The 16695-nt window shown below is 43.6% G+C and overlaps 1 pseudogene; it reads left to right on the forward strand.

Moving 5' to 3' along the window:
• The first annotated feature begins 6202 nt into the window (after positions 1–6202).
• Positions 6203–7055, forward strand: LOC129007678 (securin-like; annotated as a pseudogene).
• Positions 7056–16695: the final 9640 nt, after the last annotated feature.

Below are 16695 nucleotides of genomic sequence, written 5' to 3' on the forward strand. Positions count from 1 at the left end.
AAATACTGGCGAACTGAATCCAGCAGCACATCAAAAAGCATATCCACCATGTTCAAGTGGGCTTCATCCCTGAAATGCAAGGCTGGTTTGACATTCACAAATCAATAAACGTAGTCCAGCACATAAACAGAACCAAAGACAAAAACCACATGATTATCTCAACAGATGCAGAAAAGGCCTGCGACAAAATTCAACACCCTTCATGCTAAAAACTCTCAATAAATTAGGTATTGATGGGACATATCTCAAAATAATAAGAGCTATTTATGACAAACCCACAGTCAATATCATACTGAATGGGCAAAAACTTGAAGCATACCCTTTGAAAACTGGCACAAGACAGGGATGCCCTCTCTCACCACTCCTATTCAACATAGTATTGGAAGTTCTGGCCAGGGCAATCATGCAGGAGAAAGAAATAAAGGGTGTTCAACTAGGAAAAGAGGAAGTCAAATTTTCTCTGTTTGCACATGACATGATTCTATATTTAGAAAACCCCATCGTCTCAGCCCAAAATCTCCTTAAGCTGATAAGCAACTTCAGCAAAGTCTCAGGATAACAAAATCAATGTGCAAGAATCACAAGCATTCTTATACACCAATAACAGACAAACAGAGAGCCAAATCATGTGTGAACTCCCATTCACAATTGCTTCAAAGAGAATAAAATACCTATGAATCCAACTTACAACAGATGTGAAGGACCTCTTCAAGGAGAACTACAAACCACTGCTCAATGAAATCAAAGAGGATACAAACAAATGGAAGAACATTCCATGCTCATGGGTAGGAAGAATCAATACCATGAAAATGGCCATACTGCCTAAGGTCATTTATAGATTCAATGCCATCCCCATCAAGCTACCAATGACTTTCTTCACAGAATTGGAAAAAACTACTTTGAAGTTCATATGGAACCAAAAAAGAGCCCCCATTGCCAAGTCAATCGTAAGCCAAAAGAACAAAGCTGGAGGCATCATGCTACCTGACTTCAAACTATACCACAAGGCTACAGTAACCAAAACAGCATGGTACTGGTACCAAAACAGAGATAGAGACCAATGGAACAGAACAGAGCCCTCAGAAATAATACAAAACATCTACAACCATCTGATCTTTGACAAACCCGACAAAAACAAGAAATGGGGAAAGGATTCCCTATTTAATAAATGGTGCTGGGAAAACTGGCTAGCCATATGTAGAAAGCTGAAACTGGATCCCTTCCTTACACCTTATACAAAAATTAATTCAAGATGGATTAAAGACTTAAATCTTAGACCTAAAGCCATAAAAACCCTAGAAGAAAACTTAGGCAATACCATTCAGGACATAGGCATGGGCAAGGACTTCATGTCTTAAACACCAAAAGCGATGGCAACAAAAGCCAAAATTGACAAATGGAATCTAATTAAACTAAAGAGCTTCTGCACAGCAAAAGAAACTACCACCAGAGTGATCAGGCAACCTAGAGAATGGTAGAAAATTTTTGCAATCTGCTCATCTGACAAAGGGCTAATATCCAGAATCTACAAAGAACTCAAACACGTTTACAAGAAAAAAAACAAACAACCCCATCAAAAAGTGGGTGAAGGATATGAACAGACACTTCTCGAAAGAAGACATTTATGCAGCCAGCAGACATATGTAAAAATGCTCATCATCACTGGCCATCAGAGAAATGCAAATCAAAACCACAGTGAGATACCATCTCACATCAGTTAGAATGGCAATCATTAAGAAGTCAGAAAACAACAGGTGCTAGAGAGGATATGGAAAAATAGGAACACTTTTACACTGTTGGTGGGACTGTAAACTAGTTCAACCATTGTGGAAGACAGTGTAGCGATTCCTCAGGGATCTAGAACTAGAAATACCATTTGACCCTGCCATCCCATTACTGGGTATATACCCAAAGGATTATAAATCATGCTGCTATAAAGACACATGCACACGTATGTTTATTGCGGCACTATTCACAATAGCAAAGACTTGGAACCAAGCGAAATGTCCATCAATGATAGACTGGATTAAGAAAATGTGGCACATATACACCATGGAATACTATGCAGCCATAAAAAAGGATGCATTCATGTCTTTTGTAGGGACATGGATGAAGCTGGAAACCGTCATTCTAAGCAAACCATCACAAGGACAAAAAACCAAACACCGCATGTTCTCACTCATAGGTGGCAATTGAACAATGAGAACACTTGGACACAAGAAGGGGAACATCACACACCAGGGCCTTTCGTGGGGTGGGAGGAGCGGGGAGGGACAGCATTAGGAGATAAACCTAATGTAAATGACGAGTTAATGGGTGCAGCACACCAACATGGCACGTGCATACATATGTAACAAACCTGCACGTTGTGCACATGTACCCTAGAACTTAAAATATAATTTAAAAAAAAAGAATTTGTGGCAGAAATTGCCAGTTAACTTCCAATATTCATTTTCCCATTCTTCCGTAATAGATTTTCGGCCACCAAGAAAAAAGGCTACATTTCAGTCTTTCTTATAGGAAAGTGTAGCCATATGACCCCTCAGCAAGCAGTATTTTCTGGACAATGGGATGTGAGCAGAAGTAATGTACATCACCTCCCTCCAGGCAGCCTGCCTTTATGGGGCAGGAAGGAATGGCAGGGGGTACTAAGTTCTTAACCATAGTGATTTATGTGTTATATGGCCATTTGATCCAGCTTGCTCTTCTGCCATCCCTAGATGGTTGCCCTCGTATCATCATGGTTCAAAATGATCGCTGCCCTCTCTCCAAAATGATTCCCGGAAGGGAACAGATGGCAAGGCAGTCAAGGGCTTCAGACTCCGAACTCTGAACACTATATTCTACTGCCCTCTAGTGGAATGTTCCGGTACTTGACACAATCGTTGCATAACTACATTGGCAAGAATGAAAGCTGTATGTGAAAAGAGCCACCAAGGCATGGATCGGTGTGTGAAAAGAACAATATTGGGACACGCAAAAGGGTATCTGCAGAGCCTAGAAGAGAAGTCCCAATCATCCCCTACAGCACCTGGCTCAGGACTCTTGCCAATTCTTTGGTGAAAAGAACTGAAAGTCGGTATCAGAACTGAATACAGAAAACCCACGGTTGCTGGCCTAAATTTCTGTCTCTGCCATTTGCATTGTAAACATATTGATTGAGCATCCACCAAGTGCCAGGCACAGCTCTGTCTCTATGATTGGGACAAACAAGGTCCCTTCTCTCAAAGGTGTACATTCTAAGGGGAGAGGAGGGTAAGTGTGGGCAAAGGAAAAGACAATAACGAGAAATGAATCAACACGAGGTTGGGCGCGGTGGCTCACACCTGTAATCCCAGCACTTTGGCAGGCAGAGGCGGGTGGATCACTTGAAGCCAGGAACTCGAGGCCAGCCTGGCCAACATGGCAAAACTCCGTCTCTATTAAAAATACAAAAATTAGCCAGGCTTGGTGGCATGCACCTGTAATCACGGCTACAGCAAGAGGCTGAGGCAGGAGAATCACTTGAACCCAGGAGGTGGAGGCTGCAGTGGCTGAGATCGAGCCACTGCATTCCAGCCTGAGTGACAGAGTGAGACTCTATCTCAAAAAAGAAAAAAAAATCAACACGAGTGGTGTCAGATAAAGGTAAACGCGGGCCAAATTGTGGAGATTTTTAAATGCATTAGAGAGTTTTAACATAGAGATAACATGCTTGGATTCAGGTTTCTAAAACACCATTCTGGCTTCCAGGTGGAAGGTGGATTGTACAAGACAGGGATGGAGGAGGGAGACCAGCTGGAAGATGAGTGTAGGGGTCCAGAGGAGCAGTGATGGTAGCTTAAATTAGAAAGGAAGCAGCAGAGAATGAGGAGTGAAAAAGACTGGTTTCCATTGTGAAAGTAAAGCCAACAGGCCTGAGTCTGTTCAGGCTGCTACCATAAAAATGCAATATACCGGCGGCCTATAAAAATCAGAAATGGATTTCTCACAGTTCTGGAAGCTGGAAATCTGAGATAGGTGCCAGCTTGGTCAGGCTCTGGTATGAGCCTTTTTCCAGGTTGAAGACTATTGTCTTCTCATTGTCTCCTCACATGGCAGACAGAAGTCTGGAGAGCTATTTGTGGCTCTCATTCAAGGGCACGAATCCTATTCTTAAAGGCTCTACTCTTAAGATCTAATTACCTTCCAAAAGCCCCACCTTCTAATACTGTCCTGTTGAGGGTTAGGATTTCAACATAAGAATTTGTGGGGGACGCAAACATTCAATCCATTGCCAGGGAGTTGAGGGAAAGGAAAAAATCCAGGAGTTATATATAGTTCTCATTTCAGACAGGAGTTCCATCATTCTCAATATATCCTCTTTTTCTGCTTAAAAAAATCCCAATTGGCCGGGCGCGGTGGCTCACGCCTGTAATCCCAGCACTTTGGGAGGCCAAGGCGTGTGGATCATGAGGTCAGGAGATCGAGACCATCCTGGCTAACACAGTAAAACCCTGTCTCTACTAAAAATACAAAAAATTAGCCGGGCATGGTGGCGGGCGCCTGTAGTCCCAGCTACTCGGGAGGCTGAGGCAGGAGAATGGCGTGAACCCAGGAGGCGGAGCTTGCAGTGAGCGGAGATGGCGCCACTGCACTCCAGCCTGGGGACAAAGCGAGACTCCGTCTCAAAAAAAAATAAATAAAAGTAAAATAAAATCCCAATTTAAGGAACTGTCTAGGTGACTGGTCTGGATGGATCCCACCTAACACTGAAATGATTCTTGATTCAGGAACCAGGTAAGAAGCCCTCTCCCAGGAATCATTGCAGCTGTGCAAACGGCTCGTTGAGCTTATTCGGTCCCTAGCCTGGAGCAGAGTAAGATAAGCCAGCTCCGGAATCAGACGCCTTATCCATTAGGCCACGCGGCCCCGCTTTTAGCCATATAGCATTTCATTGTATGAATATTCCACTACTGTTTTATTCACCCTACTGCTGACAGCTGTTTCACTTGTTTAAAGTTTTTAGTTATTCTACATTTAGTTATGTTTTATACCTTTTCATTTAAATTAGGTCTTTTATAGCTATTGTTAGACTTGCTCTTATATATTTGGGGTTTTTTAATACCAGTGTAAGTGATATTGTTTTCTCAATTTCATATCCTAATTGTTTATAACTAGTATGTAGAAATAAGATTCATTTTAAAATACTGGCCAGCCATTTGGCTAAATTTATTTACTAATCTAATACTGTACATATGGATTCACTGATATTTTCTACAGACATGATTATAGTACTTGTGAACAAAAATGGTTTTTTTTTCTTTCTAATTTTTATACCTAGGATGTCCATAGCATTATTGAACAAAAGTGATGGTAACTGGCATTCTTGTCTTATTCCTTATATCATAGAGAAAGCTTTCAACATTTTACCATTGAACATGATATTAGCTGTAGCTTTCTTGTAACTATTCTTATTAGATTAAGAAAATCCTCTACTTCTGAGTTTCTTAAAAACATTTTTGGGGGCCATGGATGGATGTTGCATTAATCAAACACTTTTTCTGTACCTATGAATTATATTCATTTTCTCCTTTATCCTCTTAATATGGTGGATAACATGATTGATGGCCAAATATCAGTCCAACTTTGCATTCCTAAAATAAACACAACTTGGTCATGTCAAAAAAAAAAAAAAAAAAAAAAAAAAAAAAAAAGATAAGCCAGCTCCCAGTGGCCCAGCATCCTCCAGGCATGCAGGGTCTGTCAGTCCGCATCCCAAAAGCCCAAAAGAGAGTTTTAACATAGAGATAAAGCCCAAGAGGCTTTAGAGACACCGGAATAAACCCTCTACAGGAGTCCTAAGGATATCCCCTCTTCCCAGCCCCAGTCAACAGCTCAGTATTTTGTCATAGGAACACTTGCTAAAGGAAAAACCCCTCCAGCCTCCAGGTCCTTAATCCACACCTGAGGGCAAAGAAGGGTACAGGTGAAATGACTGACCTGCGGCTAAAATTGGGACAGCCTTTAACCCATCAGTCAAGCCCTAGAGTCAAAAGTTTTTAAAAACATTAAAGCTGAAGGGACAACTTCAAATACCTCCTTTATTAGCTAAACAAAAGTAGTTTTTCTAACTACTTAGAAATGTAATGTCCCAAATTCTACTCTTTTCATCATTCAGGGGTATGTCATGGGCTAAATTGTGGCCCCAAAAAAGATATAGTGAAGTCCTCAGAACGTGACCATGTTTGGAAATAGGCTTGTTACAGATGTGATTAGTCAGGATAAGGTCCTGCTGGAGCAGAGTGGGCCCCTAACCCAATATGACTGGTGTCCATACAAGAAGACACAGACACACAAGGAGAACACCATGTGGAGATGGAACACAGCAGAGTTGCATCCACAAGCCAAAGAATGCCTGGGGCTACCAGAAGCAAAGAGAGAGGCATCGAACAGATTCTCCCCCAGAACCCTTAGAAGGAACCCACCCACCCTGCTCTGATCTATGTTGATAAGGAGAATGGAGAACCAGGTATCCATGCAGCTCCTAAAGATAGGCTGAAGCTGGCATCTGGACCTTCAATCAAAGCCTTAGAGGGGAGATCTCAAGTTTCAACACCACATGTTGGCAAAATGTCCAACGCTTTACCAGCCTTACCTAAAACTACCAGGCGGCTTTTGGAACTGTCAACACAGCTACAGAAACGTGAGTAAAGACCAACAGACTCCTCAAACTAAAACACCCAAATTTCTCTGCCGAAAAGATGACCAGGAAGACTGTTAAAGCAAAAAGCTCTGTTCTTTCCTCAGATAATGCCTACCCAGAAATAGAAAAATTCTTTCACTTCAATCTTCTAGATTTTGAGAGTTTTAACCAACCTGAAGTGCACCAGATTGCAGGCCTCCCCTTAAGTGGAGTGCCTCTTATGATCCTTGATAAGGAGAGAGAGCTTGAAAAGCTGTTTCAGCTGGGCCCGCCTTCGCCTGTGAAGATGCCCTCTCCACCATGGGAACCCAATCTGTTGCAGTCTCCTTCAACCCTTCTGTTGACCCTGGATGTTGAATTACCACCTGTTTACTATGACATAAATATTTAAATTTCTTCATGCTTTAGGGTTTGTGTGTATTTGTATTAATAAAGCATTCTTTGTTCAACAGGAAAAAAAAAAAACTCACCCTGCTAACACCTTAATTTTGAACTTCCAGCCTCCAGAACTGTGAGACAATAAATTTCTGTTCTTTTCAAATCACACAGTTTGGTGGACCATATTACAGCAGCCCTAAGAAACTAATATAAAGTCAACTGAGTGGAGAAGCTGAGCAATGACACACAGTGGCAGGTCCCTCGTAAAATCTGCTCTCCTTGTCAGGAACCCGGGCACATCTAGGACAGAAAACTGGGGAGACCTAGGGTTCAATGCTAGCATACTCTTGTGTTTACTCCAGAAATGTTATTAACCTCTCTAGGCCCTTCTTCTAGGAAAACAAAGGGAGAAGGGGATCAAGCCATCAACTCAAAATCCTACTGAAACATTTATGTCAGTTTCATTGATGATTTGGGAACATAAACATTAGTTTTAAGGTGTTTAGGGGTTTTTTAACTAATTTATATGGGTCTTTTTGTTTTTCGTGTTTTTGCTTTTTGGGGTTTTGTTTTGTTTTTTTGGGGGTGTGTGTGTGTGTTTGTTGTTGTTTTGTTTTGTTTTTTGTTTTGTTTTTGAGACAGGGTCTCATTGTGTTGCCCAGGCTGGAGGGTAGAGGTGTGATCACAGCTCACTGCCACCTCTGCCTCCCAGGTTCAATCAATCCTCCTACCTCAGCCTCCCGAATAGCTGAAACCACAAACGTGCACCACCATGCCTGGCTAATTTTTTGTATTTCTTGTGATAGAGACGGGGTTTCACTATGATGTCCAGGCTCGTCTCAAACTCCTGAGCTAAAGCGATCCGCCTGCCTTGGCCTCCCAAAGTGCTGGAATTACAGGCATGAGCCACCACACCCTACCTATTTTTTTATTTTTAATTTTTGTGGGTATACAGTAGGTGTATATATTTATGGGATACATGAAATGCTTTGATACAGACATGCAATGTGAAATAATCACATCATGGAGAATGGGGTCTCCATCCCTTCAAGCATTTATCCTTTGTGTTACAAACAATCCAATTACATTATTTTAGTTATTTTTAAACATACAATCAAGTTATTATTGACTAGAGTCACCCTATTGTGCTATAAAATAGTAGGTCTTATTCATTCTTTCTAATTTTTTTGTACACATTAACCATCCCTGTTGTATTAGTTGTTTTCACACCACTGATAAAGACATATCCAAGACTGGGCAAGTTACAAAAGAAAGGGGTTTAATGGACTTATAGTTCCATGTGGCTAAGGAGGCCTCACAATCATGGCAGAAGGCAAAAGGCACTTCTTACATGGCGGCAACGAGGCAGAATGAGAGCCAAGCAAAACGGGTCTCCCCTTATCAAACCATCAGATCTCATGAGACTTACTGTCTACCAGGAGAACGAATGGGAGAAACTGCCCCCGTGATTCAATTATCTATCACCAGATCCCTCCCACAACACATAGAAATTATGAGAGTACAATTCAAGATGAGATTTAGGTGGGGACACAGCCAAACCATAACACCCGTCTCCCCCACAGCCCCTCAATGTTTGGGTTTATTATCATAAATTAGGAAATAAATCTATGACTAACCTTAAAGATAATTCATTTTATGTCTTATGTATATTAGACTTTGGGGGCTGTGGTAGGCAGCTTCTAAGGTGCCCCAGTGATCCCCACCTCCTGGTATTGGAACCCTTATGTAATCCCTCCCTCTTAAGTGTGGATTGCATTTACTACCTTGCTTCTAACAAATGGAAAACAGCAAAAGTGACAAGCTGTCACTCCCGAGATTCCATTATAAAAGGACTGTAGCTTCCGTCTTGAGAGTCAGAGTCCCTCTTTCTCACAGCTCACTCCAGAGGAAGCCAGCTGCCATGCTGTGAGGTAGCCACGCAGAGAGGCCCACACAGTGGGGGACTGAAACCTGACAATGACCACATGAAGTTGGATCATCTGCCCCAAAAGAGCTTTAGATAAAACCCTGGGTCTAGCCACCAGCTTGACTGCCAGCTCACAAAGAACCCTGGGCCAGAGACCTCCAGCTAAGCCAGGTTCAGAATCCTGACACACAGAAACTGTGAGCTAGTACAAAGGTGCTGTTTTAAATCACTAAGCCGGGGTTGGTGGAGGGAGTCATTTGCCACACAGTACTAATGAATAGACAGACGTCATATGGGAAGCTGAGTTTATGTGGCAGGGTCTGAAATGGGTATTCTGAAGACTGGAGTTTGTATTTTCCTCTAATGACATGGAAATTAAGAGAACAGACTGAGGGTCCAGGTCAATTTCAGCACAAGGGATGAAGCACACACTTTGGGTCTGTGTGCTTCACGGCAAACCTCCACCCCCAGGCTCTGCCGGTGCCTGCTTCCTCCCATATCCACACTCTTTCTTTTTTTTCTTTTTTAACTGAACAAATGCAGGTTTGTTATATAGGTAAAATTGTGTCATGAGGGTGCGTTGTACAGATTATTTCATCACCCAGGCACTAAGCCTAGTACCCAATAGCTATTTTTTTCTGCTCCTCTCCCTCCTACCATCCTCCACTCTCCAATAGGCCCCAGTGTGTGTTGCTCCCTCCATGTGTCCATGTGTTCTCATCATTTAGCTCCCACTTACAAATGAGAACATGTATATTTGGCTTCCTGTTCCTGTGTTACTTTGCTAAAGATAATGGCCTCCAGCTCCATCCATGTTCCTACAAAGGACATGCTCTCATTCTTCTTTTATGGCTACACAATATTCCCTGGTGTATATGTACCACGTTTTCTTTGCCCAGTCCATCACTAATGGGCATTTATGCTGATTCCATGTCTTTGCTATTGTGAACAGTGCTGCAGTGAACACACACGTGCATGTGTCTTTATGGTAGAATAATTTCTGTTCCTCTGGGTATTTGCCCAGTAATGGGATTGCTGGGTCAAATGAGAAAACAATCCTCATCCACATTCTTTCTCTGCTTCCACCTTTACAAAATTGAACGAGGTCAATCTAGCTTTCCAAACCCACTTGTAGTAGACTGAAAGGCAGTTCCCAAAAAGATACATCTTCATCCTAAACTCCAACACCTGGGACTATAACTGTAAATGATAAAGGATGTGATTAAGGGTTTTGAAATATATGAAAAAATCCTCAACATCAGTAATGATCAGGGAACTGCAAATCAAAACCACAAAGCAATACCACCTTACTCCTGCAAGAATGGTCATAATCAAAAAAATCAAAAAATAATAGATGTTGGTGTGGATGCAGTGAACAGGGAACACTTCTACACTGCTGGTGGGAATATAAACTAGGACAGCCGCTATGGAAAACAGTGTCAAAATTCCTTAAAGAATTAAAAGTAGAACTACCATTTGATCCAGCAATCCCACCACTGGGTACCCAGAGGAAAAGAAGTCATTACACAAAAAAGATACCTGCACACCCATGTTCACAGCAGCACAATTCACAATTGCAAAAATGTGGAACCAACCTAAATGTCCATCAATCAACGAGTAGATAAAGAAACTGTGGTATATATATATACAATGGAATACTACTCAGCCATAAAAAGGAATGAATTAATGGCGTTCACAGCAACCAGGATGGAACTGGAGACTATTATTCTAAGTGAAGTAACTCAGGGATGGAAAACCAAAATCATATGTTCTCACTCTTAAGTGGGAGCTAAGCTATGAGAATGCAAAGGCATAAGAATGACACAATGGACTCTGGGGACTCAGGGGGAAAACGTGGGAAGGAGGTGAGGGATAAAAGACCATAAACAGAGATCAGTATACACTGCTCGGATGATGAGTGCACCAAAATCTCCCAAATCACCACTAAAGAACTTATTCATGTCATAAAATACCACCTGTTACCCAAAAACCTATGGAAATAAAAATTTTTAAAATAAAATTAATTAATTTTTAAAAAAACGTTAAGGGTTTTGAAGGGAGGAGCTCATCCTGGTTACCTGAGAGGGCTCTAAGTCCAGTGGAAAATGTCCTATGACCGTGAGGCAGTGGGAGATTCCACCCACAGCAGAGTAGACAGTGTGACCACAGAGGTAGAGATTGCAGAGTGCAGAGTGCATCTGGAGGTCAGGGAAAACCCAGAGCCACCAGAAGCTGGCAGAAAAACAGAACTGATTCTGCCCAAGAAAACCTCCAAAAGAAGTGCAGCCCTGCCGACCCCCACTCCCATCCCAGCCCGTTGTAACCCTAACCCTAACCCTAATCCTAACCCTAACCCTAACCCTATCCCTTCATCAGGGACCAAGCAGGGCTCAGGAATGTCCACCATACTGTATCTTGGTGTTCAGGAATGTTACGTAATCGCTCCTGTTTTTTTCCCAGCCACAAGGGCAGAGCTACCCAAGGCCATGGGAACCCACCTCTCATATCAGTGTGGCCCGAATGTGAGACATGGAGTCAAAGGACATCATTTTGGAGCTTTAAGATTTGACTTCCCCGCTGGATTTTGGACTTGCATGGGGCCTGTAGCCCCTTTGTTTTGGCCAGTTGCCCCCATTTGGAATGGGTGTATAGACTCAATTCGTGTACCCCCACTGTTATCCAGGAAATAACTAACTTGCTTTTGATTTTACAGGCTCATAGGCAGAAGGGACTTGCCTTGTCTCAGACCAGACTTTGGACTGTGGACTTTTGAGTTAATGTTGGAATGAGTTAAGACTTTGGGGGACTGTTGGGAAGGGATGATTGGTTTTGAAATGTGAGGACATGAAATTTGGGAGGGGCCAGGGGTGGAATGATATGGTTTTGCTGTATCCCCACCCAAATCTTGAATTGTAGCTCCCATAACTCCCACGTGTCATGGGAGAGACCCAGTAGGGGGTAATTGAATCATGGGGGTGGGCATATCTTCATGATAGTGAATAAGTCTCACAAGATCTGATGGTTTTATAAAGGGGAGTTCCCCTGCACACACGCTGTCTCTTGCCTGTCGCCATGTAAGACGTGATTTTGTTTCTCCATCTTCCACCATGATTGTGAGGCCTCCCCAGCCATGTGGAACTGTGAGTCCATTAAACCTCCTTTCCTTTATAAATTACCCAGTCTTGGGTATCTGTATTATCAGCACGAGAACAGACTAACACACTGTCCCCTCAATGGGACCTCACCCAAGAGGCTACCTGCGAGCAGAAGGCGACCCCAGCAAAAAGAGGTTTTTTTGGTAGTACTGGGCAGAGTGTGAGAGATCAGCTAGGCATCACTCACATCAAGAATGGTATGGGGGCCGGGCGAGGTGGCTCACACCTATAATCCCAGCACTTTGGGAGTCTGAGGCAGGTGGATCACCTGAGGTCGGGAGTTCAAGACCAGCCTGGCCAACATGGTGAAACTCCATCTCTACTAAATTGCAAAAATTAGCCACATGTGGTGTTGCACACCCATAATCCCAGCTTCTGGGGAGGCCTAGGCAGGAGAATTGCTTGAACCCAGAAGGCAGAAGTTGCAGTGAGCCAAAACTGCGCCATTGCACTCCAGCCTGGGTGACAGAGTGAGACTCCATCTCAAAAAACAAAAACAACAGTATGGGCAGAGTTTCTGGAGGGGGAAGCCCAGCAGTACACCCCACATGGATGACAAGAGCACAACTGAGGAGCCCTCTCCTCTTCCTTTCCTCCGTCCTCCCTTCCCAGACCCTGAAGGAGCTGAAGCAGCTGCTAGGAGTGGGAGGGGAGGTGAATCCGAGAGAGTAAGGACATTGACCATACACCTGCGGCCCATCCCCCCAACCTTCCCCACTGCGGAAAGCCAGGCCTGGTCAGCTTGAATAGGAGAAGCTTTATATTGGATGGGAGATAAATATTTTTATTTAGGTAGGACTGGGTTTATTTTCTTAACTTGACAAAAGCAGTTGCCTTTTTGCCCAACATTTTGTAAGAATTTTCAAACATACAGAAAAGTTGAAAGAATAGTATAATAAATACCTATATATTCACCACCTAGATTCAAAACTTGTTAACATTGCATGTATGTGTGTATACATGGTCTTGCTAAATCACTTGAAAGCAAGCTTCAGACATCATGACTCTTCATTCTTAAATCCTTCAATGTACATCTCCTAAAAGAATCAGACTTTTAATGTCTAAAATTGAAATTGATCTAATACCTGAAAAAAACGGGTAAACTATACTTAGCTGAAACATTTTCAAGGAGGGGTGCTATGGTGTTTGAATGTCCCCTTCAGAACTCATGTTGAAATTTAATTGCTATTGTGATGGTATTAATAGCTGGGGGCCCGGCGCAGTGGCTCACACCTGTAATCCCAACACTTTGGGAGGCCAAGGTGGGTGGATCACCTGAGGTCAGGAGTTCAAGACCAGCCTGGCCAACATGGTGAAACCCCATCTCTACTAAAAATACAACAATTAGCTGAGTCTGGTGGCATGCGCCTGTAATCCCAGCTACTTGAGAGGCTGAGGCAGGAGAATCACTTGAACCCGGGAGGTGGAGGTTGCAGTGAGCCAAGATCGTGCCACTGCACTCCAGCCTGGGAGACAAGAGTGAAACTCCGTCTGGAAAAAAAAAAAAAAAAAAAACAGGTGGGAACTTTAAGATATGATTAGGTCATGAGGGCTCTGCCCTCATCAGTGGGTTAATGCTGTTATCAGAGGAGTAGGTTAGTTATCCTGGAAGCAGGCTCCTGGTAAAAGGATAAGTTCAACCCCTAGTTCTCTCTGTGTCTCACACTTTCTCACCCTCTCTCACCAAGTGATGCCTGCCAGCATGTTATGATGCAGCACTAAGGCCATCACTAGATGTGGTACCATGCTCTTGGACTTCTCACCTTCCAGAACCATGAGCCAAATGAATCTCTTTTTTTATTTTTTTAAATTACCCAGTCTGTGGTATTCTGTTATAGGCAACAGAAAATGGACTAAGACAATGTGGGGGGAGAGAAGCAACAGAGCAAGTGCAAGGATGGAGGCAGAAGAAAAATAAAAACTATATCCTACTTTGCACTCTACAAAATCCAGCCCATAAAATGACCCAGTTTCACAGAGATAAGACAATTTCAGATCATGACAGGTGCTATGAAGAAAATCAAACAAGACAGAGGTGATAAGAGTAAGGCTAGAAGGTAAGGCAACATTGGAGTGGCTGGTAAGAAATGAAATCCCCAGAAAAAGAAGGTGACATTTGAGATGAGACCTTGATGACAAGGACGACCCGGTAATGTAAGACAATCAGGAGAACAGCATTCAAGTCCGGGTAACCAATGAGGCCAAAGGCCTGGAGGCAAAAGGAGCATGGAGTAATATCTTGGTGAGGGAGAGGTGGCAGAAAGTACTGAGGGAGGAGAGGTGATCACAGACCAGATCCTGTTGGTCAAAAAGAGGAGTGTGGGGAGAATTTTAAGCAGGACTGTGACTGATCTGACCTAGGTTTCTAGATGTTATGGCTGCTTAGTAGAAAAAGACTTATTGGGGAGGGCCAAAGTGAAGCCAGGAGATCATCAAGGAGACAGTTTGCAATCCTCCAGGTGAGAAAGTACGGTGGCTTGGACCAGGGTGGTTGCAGTGAGGTAAGCATTATTGCTCTCCCCACCTTACAGATGAGGAAGCAGAGGCCCAGAGAAGCTAAGTGACCTGATGAAGCTCATGAAGCCCTTAGGTAGCAAGATGGTTAAAATGGTAAATTTTGTGTTATGTATATTTTATTACCTTTTATTGTAATGAAATATACATAACACAAAATTTATACCATTTTAACCATTTTTAAGGGGACAATAAGTGGCATTAAGTATATTCACGATGTCGTGTGACCACGACTATTATCCATTTCCAGAACTTTTTCATCATCTCAAATTGAAACTCAGTACCCACTAAACCATAACTCCCCTTTTCCCCCTCTGTGAGCCCCTGGTAACTTCTGTTCTACTTTCTGTCTCTGAATCTACCTGTTCTATATACCTCCTATAAATGGAATCATAAAATATTTGTCCTTCTGTGCCAACTTATTCTCACTTAATGTTTTTGAGACTCATCCAGTTGTCATCGTTTTCTTCCATTTTAAGGCTGAATAATACTCCATTGTATGTTATACCACATTGTGCTTATCCATTCATCTGTTGATGGAGGGCAGGGACTTTTACCAAGATGTCTGATTCCCCCGCTATTCTGGTTGGCTCTGTTGAGCTCTGTGCAGTACCCGCTGTAGCCACCAGAAGGAGCAGAGGGAACGCCAGGCGCCGGGCGCACTGCAGGCACCGGGCGATTTCTGGGAAGAAGAGGAATAGATCCAGCCTTTTGCACACAAAATCTTACACGCAGAAACCATGCAAATAGAGGGAAGCTGGCCGCCAGGAAAGCACCCAGACTATAGAATCGGCCACAAGTGGAGGAAAGGAGAAGGAAGGGTTAGGGCTGGCAGGAGCTGCCCCTGTGATCCTGGTCCAACCCCTAAAATGGAAACAGACGCCTCTGGCCACCCACAGTTTCCCCGCCAGCTGTCCTCAGCGTGAACAACCTCCGTGCTGAAGAGCTCAGGAGGGAGGCGGAGGGGGGCTGGGTCCAGTAAGGCTCGGGTTCCCATTTCTGCCCTTCTCCAGCCGCGGCGTGACCTCCAACCTGTGGCTTGCACATTTTACGGATGAGAAAACTGGGACTTGGAGCTGTTGATTGTCCAGAGCAAGTGGAAGAGGCAAGATCTGAATGCCGCCACGTGCCTTGTGATTCTCTTCTCCAAGCTCAGCGCCCTGGTTTCTTCAGCCGTATCTCATGATATGTGGTCTTTAGGACTCTTCCCCACCTCATCTGGTTGGCCAGCCTCCCTACAGGTGAAATGTACAACGGTCTGTGGCTCTTGAGGCTGGTCTGACCACTGTGGCCTCCCTCCTCTGAGCACCCAGCCTCTAATAATGCCACCCAAGTTTGCCCTGGCTGGTTTTGGCAGCCACCTCATGTTGACTGATTTTCTGTCAGTTTCAATCCCTCGGCTTTTCTCACATGTGCTGTTGCTAAGCCATTTCTCCCCCACTGCATCCTTGTGCAGCTGGGTCTTTGGATCCGAGTCCAGGAACTGACATTTATCCCTGTCAAATTCATCTTGTTCATTCATCTGACAAACATTTGTTCAGTGCCCACGCCATACCAGGCACCAGGAATACAGGAACGAAAGACAAGGCTCCCGGCCTAAGGAGCTCACACTGGTATTCATCACAGCAGTAACCACCAGTGAGTGAGGGGCTACTGTGTGCCAGGCATACAGCCTCTGCTGGGTGCTCTATGTAGGTTGTCTTCTTAACCCTTACAGCACTGCAGTGTCGGTGGCATTGTCCCCATTTTGCAGATGGGAAAACCAGGGCTCAAAAACTTTATGAGCCTTGTCTGAAATTACATTGCCAGAAGGAAGCAGGCCCAGTATTCAACCTTCCAATTGCTTTGGATCTTGATTCTGGCTCACCTACTTAGACACCTTGTATCCCAGCTTTGGGTTCTCTGCAAACCTATAAACTTTACTTCTCTGAATTTCATCAACAGCACCAATGAAGCTAAGATGAGATCAGAGCTCTGGGGTGGGCCACCAGTGCCCCCCTGCCCAAGATAAACAGCCATCTATGATTCTGAACGCTGTGGGTTCAGCAGATACAAAT

Source organism: Pongo pygmaeus, chromosome 9 (genome assembly GCF_028885625.2).
Source record: "Pongo pygmaeus isolate AG05252 chromosome 9, NHGRI_mPonPyg2-v2.0_pri, whole genome shotgun sequence".
Classification (NCBI taxonomy): Eukaryota; Metazoa; Chordata; class Mammalia; order Primates; family Hominidae; genus Pongo; species Pongo pygmaeus.